The sequence below is a fragment of the Aphelocoma coerulescens genome, unplaced genomic scaffold (assembly GCF_041296385.1).
Source record: "Aphelocoma coerulescens isolate FSJ_1873_10779 unplaced genomic scaffold, UR_Acoe_1.0 HiC_scaffold_64, whole genome shotgun sequence".
Classification (NCBI taxonomy): domain Eukaryota; kingdom Metazoa; phylum Chordata; class Aves; order Passeriformes; family Corvidae; genus Aphelocoma; species Aphelocoma coerulescens.
The window spans coordinates 64,250-77,444 of record NW_027183992.1 but is presented as its reverse complement, the minus strand read 5'-3'; the positions used below and the strand labels follow the sequence as shown (position 1 = coordinate 77,444).

General features: G+C 60.9%; 1 protein-coding gene and 1 long non-coding RNA gene across 2 annotated transcripts in view; both read left to right on the top strand.

The window, feature by feature from the left end:
- LOC138102226 (atypical kinase COQ8B, mitochondrial-like) overlaps positions 1-13,195 on the top strand; it is an 86,275-nt gene that overhangs the window by 11,455 nt on the left and 61,625 nt on the right. The gene's annotated exons all lie outside the window — the stretch shown is intronic.
- LOC138102227 (uncharacterized) lies at positions 3,319-11,930 on the top strand. Its single transcript, XR_011147369.1, has 3 exons — positions 3,319-3,345; positions 6,467-6,537; positions 11,799-11,930. It is a non-coding gene; the product is annotated as an uncharacterized lncRNA (long non-coding RNA).

The window sequence follows — 13,195 nt, the reverse complement described above, 5'->3', positions numbered from 1 at the left end:
GCCGTTCCCGCTGTTCCCGAATTCCCGCCGTTCCGGGTGTTCCCGCTGTTCCCGCTGTTCCCGGTGGCCGCCAGGTGCGGGCTGGTGGCCCTGGCCATGGCCGGGGCGCTGCTGAGCCCGCCCGGGCCGCGGGTGGGGCTGGGGGCGCTGCTGGAGAGGGCGCGGAGCCGCGGCTACAGCCGGCACGGGGAGATCTTCTCAGGTGGGGCCCCAGGCGGCGGCCGGGGGGGGTTTGGGGGGGCTTGGGGGGGTCCTGGGGGGGATTTGGGGGATTTGGGGGGGTCCTGGGGGGATTTGGGGGAGATTTGGGGGGGATTTGGGGGGGGTTGGGGGGTCCTGGGGGGTTCTGGGGGGGGGTTTGGGGGGTCCTGGGGGGATTTAGGGGGGTTTGGGGGGATTTGGGGGGGTCCTGGGGAGCTTTGGAAGGGATTGGGGGGGTTTTGGGGGGTCCTGGGGGGGTTTGGGGGGGTCCTGGGGGAGGTTTGGGGAGATTTGAGGGGATTTGGGGGGGGGGTTGCGGGGTCCTGCGGGGATTTGGGGGAGATTTGGGGGGTCCTGGGGGGGGGTTGGGGGGGTCCTGGGGGGTTCTGGGGGGGGTTGGGGGGTCCTGGGGGGATTTAGGAGGGTTTGGGGGGATTTGGGGGGGTCCTGGGGGAGCTTTGGAAGGGATTGGGGGGGTTTTGGGGGGTCCTGGGGGGGTTTGGGGGGTCCTGGGGGAGGTTTGGGGGAGATTTGAGGGGATTTGGGGGGGGGTTGCGGGGTCCTGCGGGGATTTGGGGGAGATTTGGGGGGTCCTGGGGGGGGTTGGGGGGGTCCTGGGGGGATTTTGGGGAGATTTGGGGGGATTTGGGGGGGTTTGCGGGGATCCTGGGGGGATTTGGGGGGTCCTGGGGGGGGATTGGGGGAGATTTGGGGGGGGTTGGGGGGCCCTGGGGGATTTGGGGGAGATTTGGGGGGGGCTTGAGGGGTCCTGGGGAGATTTGGGGGAGATTTGGGGGGGGTTGGGGGGTCCTGGGGGGTCCTGGGGGATTTGGGGGGTCCTGGGGGGGGCTTGGAATGGGATTTTGGGTGGGTCCTGGGGGGCTTTGGAAGGGATTGGGGGGATTTGGGGGGAGTTTGGGGGAATTTGGGGGGATTTGGGGGGTCCTGGGGGGATTTGGGGGAGATTTGGGGGGGGGTTGGGGGGGGTTGGGGGGATTTGGGGGGGTCCTGGGGGGGCTTTGGAAGGGATTGGGGGGATTTGGGGGGGTTTGCGGGGATCCTGGGGGGATTTGGGGGGTCCTGGGGGGGGATTGGGGGAGATTTGGGGGGGGTTGGGGGGTCCTGGGGAGATTTGGGGAGATTTGGGGGGATTTGGGGGGGTCCGGGGGGGGCTTGGAATGGGATTTGGGGGGATTTGGGGGAATTTCGGGGAATTTCGGGGGGCTTTGGGGGGTCCTGGGGGCTTTGGGGGGATTTGGGGGGGATTTGGGGGGGATTTGGAGGGGTCCTGGGGGGATTTGGGGGGTCCTGGGGGGGGCTTTGGAAGGGATTGGGTGGATTTGGGGGGATTTGGGGGGTCCTGGGGGGATTTGGAGGGTCCTGGGGGTATTTCGGGGGGCTTTGGGGGGTCCTGGGCGGGCTTTGGTGGGGATTTGGGGGGGTCTTGGGGGGTCCTGGGGGGATTTGGGGGGTCCTGGGGGGGCTTGGAATGGGATTGGGGGGGTTTGGGGGGATTTGGGGGGATTTGGGGGAGATTTGGGGGGGCCCTGGGGGGGCTTTGGAAGGGATTGGGGGGATTTGGGGGGGTCCTGGGGGGATTTGGGGGGTCCTGGGGGGGCTTTGGAAGGGATTGGGGGGATTTGGGGGGGTTTGCGGGGGTCCTGGGGGGCTTTGGGGGGGATTTGGGGGCTCCTGGGGGGATTTGGGGGCGTTTGGGGGGATTTGGGGGGGGATTTGGGGGGTCCTGGGGGGGATTGGGAGGATTTGGGGGGGGCCCTCGGGGAATTTGGGGGGGTTTTGGGGCAGTTTGGGGGGGTCCGAAACCATTGGGGGTTTTTTAGGGTGGTTTTGGGGTTTTTGGCTCCCGGGGTTGGTTTTTGGGGTGACTCTGGGCGTTTTTGGACTCTGGGGGTTCATTTTGGGGTGGTTTTGGGGTTTTTGGCTCCGGGGGTTGGTTTTTGGGGTGGTTTTGGGGTTTTTGGCTCCCGGGGTTGGTTTTCGGGGTGACTTTGGCGGGTTTTGGCTCTGGGGGTTCATTTTGGGGTGATTCTGGGGGTTTTGGGGTTTTTTGGCTCCCGGGGTTCATTTTGGGGTGACTCAGAGGGATTTGGGGTTTTTGGGCTCCCGGGGTTCATTTTGGGATGACTTTGGGGTTTTTTGGCTCCCGGGGTTGGTTTTTGGGGTGACTCTGGGGGGATTTGGGGTATTTGGGCTCTGGGGGTTCATTTTGGGGTGACTCTGGGGGTTTTTGGGGGTTTTTAGCTCCCGGGGTTGGTTTTTGGGGTGATTCAGAGGGATTTGGGGGGTTTTGGGCTCCGGGGGTTCATTTTGGTGTGACTCTGGCGGTTTTGGGGTTTTTTTTGGGCTCCGGGGGTTGGTTTTTGGGGTGATTTTGGGGGGTTTTGGGCTCCAGGGGTTCATTTTGGGGTAACTCTGGGGGGTTTTGGGGGTTTTTGGCTCCCGGGGTTGGTTTTGGGGTGACTTTGGGGGTTTTTGGGGTTTTTGGGCTCCCAGGGTTGGTTTTTGGGGTGACTCTGGGGTTTTTGGGCTGCGGGGTTGGTTTTTGGGGTGACTCTGAGGGATTTGGGGTTTTTTGGGCTCCCGGGGTTGGTTTTTGGGGTGACTTTAGGGGTTTTTGGCTCCCGGGGTTGGTTTTTGGGGTGACTCTGGGGTTTTTTGGCTCCCCGGGTTGCTTTTTGGGGTGACTCTGGGGGTTTTAGCTCCGGGGGTTGGTTTTTGGGGTGACTCTGGGGGTTTTTTGGCTCCGGGGTTGGTTTTTGGGGTGACTCTGGGGGTTTTTGGCTCCCGGGGTTGGTTTTTGGGGTGACTCTGGGGGTTTTTTGGCTCCGGGGTTGGTTTTTGGGGTGACTCTGGGGGTTTTTGGCTCCCGGGGTTGGTTTTTGGGGTGACTCTGGGGTTTTGGGGCCGCAGCGGCGCAGATGGCGGCGCTGGCGCAGGAGATGCTCCCGTGCCGGGCCGAGCTGCTCCGGGGCGGCCTCGAGGGGCCCAACCGGGGCCGGGTCCTGCGGCACCTCCTGGGGGGGCTCCCCATGCTCGTCCCGTATCCTTCTTTTGGGATTATTTGGATATTTGGGGTTATTTGGGGTTATTTGGGGTCCTGGGGGGGCTCCCCATGCTCGTCCCGTATCCTTCTTTTGGGATTGTTTGGGGTTATTTGGGATTTGGGGTTGTTTGGGGTCCGGGGGGCTCCCCATGCTTGTCCCGTATCCTTCTTTTGGGATTCTTTGGGGTTCTTTGGGGTTCTTTGGGATATTTGGGGTTATTTGGGGTCTGGGGGGGCTCCTGCTGCTTGTCCCGTATCCTTCATTTGGGATTTGGGGTTTGGGATTATTTGGGATTTGGGGGTTGGGGGCTCTGTGTCCCCTGAGAAGGTCCCGTTCCCGTTATTCCCCTCATTCCTGTTCCCGTTATTCCCGTCGTTCCCATTCCCGTTATTCCCGTCGTTCCCGTTATTCCCCTCTCGTTCCTGTCATTCCCATCATTCCCGTTCCACTCCTGTTATTCCTGTTGTTTCTGTTATTCCCGTCATTCCCATCATTCCCGTCATTCCCATCATTCCCGTTGTTCCCACTGTTCCTGTTCCCATCCCCGTTGTTCCCGTTGTGTTCCCATTATTCCCATCATTCCCGCCGTTCCCGCCGTTCCCGCTGTTCCCCTTATTCCCATTGTTCCCATTGTTCCCATCATTCCCATTCCCATCATTCCCATTCCTGTTGTTCCTGTTACTCCCGTCATTCCATTCCCGTCATTCCCGTTCCCATCATTCCCATTGTTCCCATCCCATTCCCATCATTTCCTGTGTTCCCGTCATTCCCTCTGTTCCCGTCATTCCCGTTCCCGTTATTCCCGTCATTACTGTTATTCCTGTCGTTCCCACCGTTCCCACCATTCCCGCCGTTCCCACCATTCCCGCCGTTCCCACCATTCCTATCCCGTTCCCATCCCATTCCCGCCGTTCCCGTCATTCTCTCTGTTCCTGTCATTCCCATTCCCATTCCCATCATTCCCGTCATTCCCTCTGTTCCCGTCATTCCCGTTCCCCGTCATTCCCATCATTACTGTTACTCCTGTCGTTCCCGCCGTTCCCACTGTTCCCATCCCGTTCCCATCCCATTCCTGCCATTCCCATTCCTGCCATTCCCACCATTCCCACCGTTCCCGTCACTCCCGTCATTCCCGCCGTTCCCGCCATTCCCGTCATTCCCACCATTCCCATTCCCGCCGTTCCCATCCCGTTCCCATCCCATTCCCGCCGTTCCCATCATGCCCGCTGTTCCCACCATTCCCATTCCCATCCCCATCATTCCCACCGTTCCCACTGTTCCCGTTATTCCTGTTGTTCCCCCGTTCCCGCTGTTCCCATCCCGTTCCAGCCGTTCCCATTATTCCCAAAGTTCCCGCCGTTCCCATCCTGTTCCCATCCCATTCCCATCCCATTCCCACCGTTCCCGTCCCATTCCCACCGTTCCCATCCCATTCCCAATCCCGTTCCCATCCCATTCCCGCCATTCCCATTCCCGCTGTTCCCATCCCATTCCCGCCGTTCCCATTCCCGCTGTTCCCATCCCGGTCCCATCCCGGTCCCCATCCCATTCCCGCCATTTCCATCCCACTCCCATCCCGTTATTCCCGCCATTCCTGCCGTTCCCGTTATTCCCACCGTCATTCCCGTTATTCCCGCCGTTCCCATCCTGTTCCCATCCCGTTATTCCCGTTATTCCCGCTGTTATTCCCGCTGTTCCCATCCTGGTGTTCCCGCTGTTCTTCCCCGCCATTCCCGCCGTTCCCATCCCGTTCCATCCCATTCCCGCTCTTCCCGTACCGTTCCCATCATTCCTGTCATTCCCGTTATTCCCGCTGTTCCTGCCCTTCCCGTTATTCCCGTCATTCCCATCACTCCCGTTATTCCCGCTGTTTTTCCTGTTATTCCCACCATTATTCCCGTTATTCCCGTTGTTCCCGTTATTCCCGCTGTTCCCATCCCATTATTCCCATTATGCCCACCATTCCCGCTGTTATTCCCGCTGTTATTCCTGCTGTTCCCATCCCGTTATTCCCGCCGGTATTCCCGTTATTCCTGCCATTATTCCGCTCTTTTTCCCACCGTTTTTCCCGCCATTATTCCCGCTGTTATTCCTGTTATTCCCGCCGTTATTCCCGTCATTCCCCTCACTCCTGTCATTCCCGCCGTCACACCCGCCATTATTCCCATTATTCCCGCCATTATTCCCATTATTCCCGCCATTATTCCCATTATTCCCGCCGTTCCCATCCCATTCCCATCCCGTCATTCTCATTATTCCTGCCATTATTCCCGTTATTCTCGCCACTATTCCCGCCCTTATTCCCGCCATTATTCCGGTTATTCCCGCTGTCATTCCCTCATTCCCACCGTTATTCCCATCATTCCCACCGTTATTCCTATTGTTATTCCCACCGTTATTCCCGCTGTCATTCCCATCATTCCCGCCGTTATTCCCGTTATTCCCGCTGTCATTCCCGCCCCTTAATCCCATTTTTCCTGCCATTATTCCCGCCATTATTCCCGCCGTCATTCCAGCTGTTATTCCCATTATTCCCGCTGTCATTCCCGCCCTTAATCCCATTATTCCTGCCATTATTCCCGCCGTTATTCCCATTGTTATTCCTGCCGTTATTCCCGCTGTCATTCCCGCCGTTATTCCCGCCGTTATTCCCGCTGTCATTCCCGCTGTCATTCCCGTTATTACCGCCATTATTCCCATTGTTATTCCCGCCGTTATTCCCATTGTTATTCCCACCGTTATTCCCGCTGTCATTCCCATTATTCCCGTCATTCCCGTTGTCATTCCCGTTGTTATTCCTGCTGTCATTCCCGTTTTTCCCGTTATTCCCGCCATTATTCCTGCCGTTATTCCCGCTGTCATTCCCATCATTCCCGCTGTCATTCCCGCCGTCGTTCCCGCCGTTATTCCCGCCGTCATTCCCGTTGTCATTCCCGTTATTCCCGCCGTCATTCCCGTCATTCCCGCTGTCATTCCCGCCGTTATTCCTGCCGTTATTCCCGCCGTCATTCCCGTTGTCATTCCCGTTGTCATTCCCGCTGTCATTCCCACCGTCATTCCCGCTGTCGTTCCCGCCATCGTTCCCACCGTCATTCCCGCCGTCATTCCCGCTGTCATTCCGTCATTCCCGTTGTCATTCCCGCCGTTGTCATTCCCGCCGTTGCCGTTGCCGTTGCCGTTGTTGCCCTGAGCGTGCCCAGCTATGACCAGGACAGCAACCACGGCCCCTGCAGCCGCCGCGGCCACAGAGCCCACTGGGCCCTCATCAACGGTGAGCGGCCGCCCCCAACCCCAAAACCGCCCCAAAACCGCCCCAAAACAGCCCCAAAGCACCCCTGAGACAGCCCCTGAACCCCAAAACCCCCAGAACGGCCCCAAAACACCCCTGAAACACCCCCTGAACCCCAAAACCGCCCAAAACGGCCCCAAAACACCCCTGAAACAGCCCCTGAACCCCAAAACCCCCAGAACGGCCCCAAAACACCCCTGAAACAGCCCCTGAACCCCAAAACCCCCAGAACGGCCCCAAAACCGCCCCAAAACAGCCCCAAAACACCCCTGAAACAGCCCCTGAACCCCAAAACCCCAGAACGGCCCCAAAACCGCCCCCAAAACAGCCCCAAAACACCCCTGAAACAGCCCCTGAACCCCAAAACCCCCAGAACGGCCCCAAAACCGCCCCAAAACAGCCCCAAAACACCCCTGAAACAGCCCCTGAACCCCAAAACCCCCCAGAACGGCCCCAAAACACCCCTGAAACAGCCCCTGAACCCCAAAACCCCCAGAACGACCCCAAAACAGCCCCTGAACCCCAAAACCCCCAAAACGGCCCCACAACCGCCCCAAAACAGCCCCAAAACACCCCTGAAACAGCCCCTGAAACAGCCCCTGAACCCCAAAACCCCCAAAACGGCCCCAAAACGGCCCCAAAACACCCCTGAAACACCCCCTGAACCCCAAAACCCCTGGAACAACCCCAAAACAGCCCCAAAACACCCCCTGAAACACCCCCTGAAACAGCCCCTGAACCCCAAAACCCCCAGAACGACCCCAAAACACCCCCAAGCACCCCCAAAACACCCCTGAAACAGCCCCTGAACCCCCAAACCCCCGCAACGGCCCCAAAACACCCCTGAAACAGCCCTGAAACAGCCCCTGAACCCCAAAACCCCCAGAACGACCCCAAAACACCTCCTGAACCCCAAAACCCCCACAACGGCCCCAAAACGGCCCCAAAACACCCCTGAAACACCACCTGAAACAGCCCCTGAACCCCAAAACCCCCACAACGGCCCCAAAACAGCCCCTGAACCCCAAAACCCCCGGAATGGCCCCAAAACGGCCCCAAAACACCCCTGAAACACCCCCTGAACCCCAAAACCCCCGGAACGGCCCCAAAACGCCCCCAAAAACACCCCAAAGCACCCCCTGAACCCCAAAACCCCCGGAACGAGCCCAAAACACCCCCTGAACCCCAAAACCCCCACAACGGCTCCAAAACACCCCCTGAACCCCAAAACACCCGCAACGGCCTCAAAGCACCCCTGAAACACCCCCTGAACCCCAAAACCCCCAGAACGGCCCCAAAACAGCTCCAAACACCCACAAACACCCCCTGAACCCCAAAATCCCTCTGAACGGCCCTAAAACACCCCCAAAACTCCCCCTGCACACCCCCAAAGCACCCTCTGAACCCCAAAACCCCCCGAATGGCCCCCAAACACCCCCTGAACACCCCCTGGACCCCAAAACCCCTGGAATGGCCCCAAAATGCCCCCAGAGCACCCCTGAACCCCAAAAACCCCTGGGAACGGCCCCAAAACGCCCCCAAAACACCCCCAGAAAACTCCCGATAAACACCCCCTGAACCCCAAAACCCCCAGAACGGGCCCCCAAAATGCCCCCAAAACACCCCCAAAGCACCCCTGAACCCAAAACCCCCTGGAAGAGCCCCAAAACGCCCCCCTGAACACCCCTTGAACACCCCCAAAACTCCCCAAAAACCCCAAAAACACCCCCTGAACCCCAAAACCCCTGGAACGGCCCCAAAAAGGCCCCAAAACATCCCCTGAACCCCAAAACCCCCAGAATAGCCCCAAAACACCCCCAAAGCACCCCAAAAACACCCCTGAACCCCAAACCCCCCTGAACGACCCCAAAAAGGCCCCCAAAACACTCCCTGAACCCCAAAACCCCCGGAACGGCCCCAAAACACCCCCAAAGCACCCCCAAAACCCCCCCAAAACCCCAAAACATCCCCTGAACCCCAAAACCCCCGGAACGGCCCCAAAACTCCCCCTGAACACCCCTGAACACCCCCAAAACCCCAAAACATCCCCTGAACCCCAAAACCCGCAGAACAGCCCCAAAACACCCCCAAAACACCCCCAAAGCACCCCAAAAACACCCCCTGAACCCTAAAACCCCCCGGAACGGCCCTAATACACCCCCAAAACACCCCCTGAACCCCAAAACCCCCGGAACGGCCCCAAAACACCCCCAGAACACCCCAAAAGCACCCCCTGAACCCCAAAACACCCCCTGAACCCCAAAACCCCCAGAACGGCCCCAAAACACCCCCTGAACCCCAAAACCCCCAGAACGACCCCAAAACTCCCCCTGAACACCCCCCCAAAACCCCAAAACACCTCCTGAACCCCAAAACCCCCAGAACAGCCCCAAAACACCCCCAAAGCACCCCAAAAACACCCCCTGAACCCCAAAACCCCTGGAACGGCCCCAAAAAGGCCCCAAAACACCCCCTGAACCCCAAAACCCCCCTGAACGACCCCAAAAAGGCCCCAAAACACCCCCTGAACCCCAAAACCCCCCGGAACACCCCAAAACCCCCCCTGAACCCCCCAAAAACTCCCCCGAACCCCAAAACCCCCCGAGTCTCCAACCCCCCCAAATTTCCCCCAAATTCCTCAAAATATTCCCAACCCCACCAATGCCCCCAAATCCCCCCAAAATCCCCCAAATCCCCCCAAAATCCCCCAAAACGTTTCCAACCCCCCCGAGCCCCCCCAAATCCCCCCCAAATTCCCCCCGCACCCCAAATCCCCCCAAATTCCCGGGGTGCTCAACGTGGGGGGGGATTTGGGGGAGTTTTGGGGCCGTTTTGGGGGATTTGGGGCCGTTTGGGGGGGTCGGGGAAGATTTTGGGGGATTTGGGGCCGTTTGGGGATTTTGGGGTTTTTTTTTGAGGGGGGGTTGGGGTGTTGAGGGATTTGGGGGGGATTTGGGGGGGATTTGGGGGCGTTCAGGGGGGTTGGAGAGGTTTTGGGGGGATTTAGGGGGAATTTGGGGGTGTGCGGGATATTTTGGGGTTTTGAGGGGGGTTGGGACGTTTTGGGGCAGATTTGGGGGGATTTGGGGCCGTTCGGGGGGGGTTTGAGGGGGTTGGGACATTTTGGGGCAGTTTGGGGGGATTTGGGGTGTTTAGGGGGGATTTGGGGGCGTTCGGGGGGGTTCAGGGGGGGTTGGGACATTTTGGGGCAGATTTGGGGGGATTTGGGGCCGTTCGGGGGGGTTGGGACGTTTTGGGGCAGATTTGGGGCTGTTCGGGGGGGTTTGGACGTTTTGGGGCAGTTGGGGGGGATTTGGGGGTGTTCAGGGGGGTTGAGGGGATTTGGGGCAGATTTGGGGGCAGTTGGGGGGATTTGGGGGGGTTGGAGATGTTTTGGGGTGGATTTGGTGCCGTTCGGGGGGATTTGGGGGGTTTGGAGGCATTTTGAGGCAGATTTGGGGTGGATTTGGGGGCGTTCGGGGGGGGTTTGAGGGGGTTGGGAAATTTTGGGGCACTTTGGGGGGATTTGGGGTGTTCAGGGGGGATTTGGGGCCGTTCGGGGGGGTTGGGACATTTTGGGGCAGATTTGGGGCTGTTCGGGGGGGGTTGGACGTTTTGGGGCAGTTGGGGGGGATTTGGGGGTGTTCAGGGGGGTTGAGGGGATTTGGGGCAGATTTGGGGTGGATTTGGGGCAGATTTGGGGTGGATTTGGGGCCGTTTGGGGGGATTTGGGGGGTTTGGAGGCATTTTGGGGCAGATTTGGGGAGAATTGGGGTTTTTGGGGGGGGTTGGAGATGTTTTGGGGTGGATTTGGGTACATTCGGGGGGGTTTGAGGGGGTTGGGGACGTTTTGGGGCAGTTTGGGGGGAATCGGGGGTGTTCAGGGGGGATTTGGGGCCGTTCGGGGGGTGTTCAGGGGGGTTGGGACGTTTTGGGGCAGATTTGGGGGGAATTTGGGGGCGTTCGGGGGGGTTTGAGGGGGTTGGGACATTTTGGGGTGTTCAGGGGGGATTTGGGGCCGTTCGGGGGGGTTGGGACATTTTGGGGCAGATTTGGGGTGGATTTGGGGCCGTTTGGGGGGATTTGGGGGGTTTGGAGGCATTTTGGGGCAGATTTGGGGGGATTTGGGGGGATTTGGGGGGGTTGGAGATGTTTTGGGGTGGATTTGGGGGCGTTCGGGGGGGTTTGAGGGGGTTGGGACATTTTGGGGCAATTTTGGGGGGATTTGGGGGCAGTTGGGGGGATTTGGGGGGTTTGGAGGCATTTTGGGGCAGATTTGGGGCGGATTTGGGGCCGTTCGGGGGGGGTTTGAGGGGGTTGGGAAATTTTGGGGCACTTTGGGGGGATTTGGGGTGTTCAGGGGGGATTTGGGGCCGTTCGGGGGGGTTGGGACATTTTGGGGCAGATTTGGGGCCGTTCGGGGGGGTTTGGACGTTTTGGGGCAGATTTGGGGTGGATTTGGGGCCGTTCGGGGGGGGGTTGAGGGGGTTGGGACATTTTGGGGCAGTTTGGGGGGAATCGGGGGTGTTCAGGGGGGATTTGGGGCCGTTCGGGGGTGTTCAGGGGGAGTTGGGACATTTTGGGGCAGTTTGGGGGGATTTGGGGCCGTTCGGGGGGGTTTGAGGGGGCTGGGACATTTTGGGGCACTTTGGGGGGTATTTGGGGGTGTTCAGGGGGGATTTGGGGGCGTTCGGGGGGGTTTGAGGGGGTTGGGAGGCATTTTGGGGCAGTTTGGGGAGAATTGGGGTTTTTGGGGGGGGTTGGAGATGTTTTGGGGTGGATTTAGGGGCGTTCGGGGGGGGGTTGAGGGGGTTGGGGGCTTTTTGGGGCAGTTTTGGGGGGGATTTGGGGACATTCGGTGGGGTTTGAGGGGGTTGGGACATTTTGGGGGGATTTGGGGGTGTTCAGGGGGGATTTGGGGCCGTTCGGGGGGGGTTGGGACATTTTGGGGCAGTTTTGGGTGGATTTGGGGGTGTTCGGAGGGGTTGGGACATTTTGGGGCAGTTTGGGGGGGATTTGGGGGTGTTCAGGGGGGATTTGGGGGTGTTCGGGGGGGGGGTTGGGACATTTTGGGGCAGTTTGGGGGGATTTGGGGGTGTTCGGGGGGTTGGGACATTTTGGGGCAGTTTTGGGTGGATTTGGGGGTGTTCGGGGGGATTTGGGGGCTCGGGAGGGGTCAGAGGGGGGTGCTGGAGCAGCCGGGGGGGGTCCCCGAGCCCCCCCTGACGCCCCCGCCCCCCCAGGGGTGGTGCTGGGGGTCCCCCCCCAGGAGCCGCTGGGACCCCGATTCCGGAGGGACCCCGAGATCCCGAACCTGTTCCACGCGCGGGGGGGGCCCGGGGGGGCGGCGCTTTTTGGGGAGGGGGAGTCTCATTTTGGGGAGGGGGGATCTCATTTTGGGGAGGGGGAGTCTCATTTTGGGGAGGGGGGGTCGCTTTTTGGGGAGGGGGAGCCGCTTTTTGGGGAGGGGGGGTCGCTTTTTGGGGAGGGGGAGTCTCATTTTGGGGAGGGGGGGTCTCATTTTGGGGAGGGGGGGGTCGCTTTTTGCGGAGGGGGGGTCCTTTTTAGGGGGTTCAGAGGGGTCTGGGGGGACTCAGGAGGGGGCGGGGGGTTCCGTGGGGGGGTCTCTATTTGGGGAGGGGTCTCTGGGTGAGGGGGGGTCGCTTTTGGGTGAGGGGGGGTCCCTATTTGGGGAGGGGGCTCCGGGCGGCTCAGGGGGGGCTCAGGAAGAGGCGGGGGGGTCCCTATTTGAGGAGGGGTCTCTGGATGAGGGGGAGTCGCTTTTGGGGGGCTCAGAGGGGGCTCAGGAGGAGTCCGGGGATCCCGTGGGGGGGTCCCTATTTGAGGAGGGGTCTCTGGATGAGGGGGGGTCCCTTTTGGGTGAGGGGGGGTCCCTATTTGAGGAGGGGTCTCTGGATGAGGGGGGCTCCCATTTGGGGGCTTCACAGAGCTCCGGGAGTGCTGCAGGAGCGGGGGCAGGGGGGTCCCTTTTGGGGGGCTCGGGGAGGGCTCAGCAGAGCTCCGGCGGTTCCGTGGGGGGGTCCCTATTTGGGGAGGGGTCTGCGGGTGAGGCGGGGTCGGGTTTTGGGGCGGGGGGCTGCGGCTCGGGGGGGGTCCTGGTGCTGGCCGTGCAGGGCAAGAGCCCCCGGCCGCAGCTCTGGGGGCTGCGGGGGCTCCACGCCAGCAACGCGCAGCTGAGCGAGCTGAGCCCGCGCCGCTGGGGAGGGGGCTTCGTGCTGCCCCCCGGGGGCGTGGCGGGGGGGCTGCGGGGCCGCGCCGTGCTGCTGCACCCCCGGAGACCCCTCCCCAAAAACCCCGGCACGGAGACCCCTCCCCAATAAACCCGGCACGGAGACCCCTCCCCAAAAAATCCCGGCACGGAGACCCCTCCCCAATAAACCCCGGGGGGCTGCGGGGCCGCGCCGTGCTGCTGCACCCCCGGAGACCCCTCCCCAAAAACCCCGGCACGGAGACCCCTCCCCAATGAACGCCGGGAGCTCCAGGGGCTGCTGCACCCCCTGAGACCCCTCCCCAAAAACCCCGGCACGGAGACCCCTCCCCAATGAACCCCGGGGGCTGCTGCACCCCCGGAGACCCCTCCCCAAAAACCCCGGCACGGAGACCCCTCCCCAATGAACGC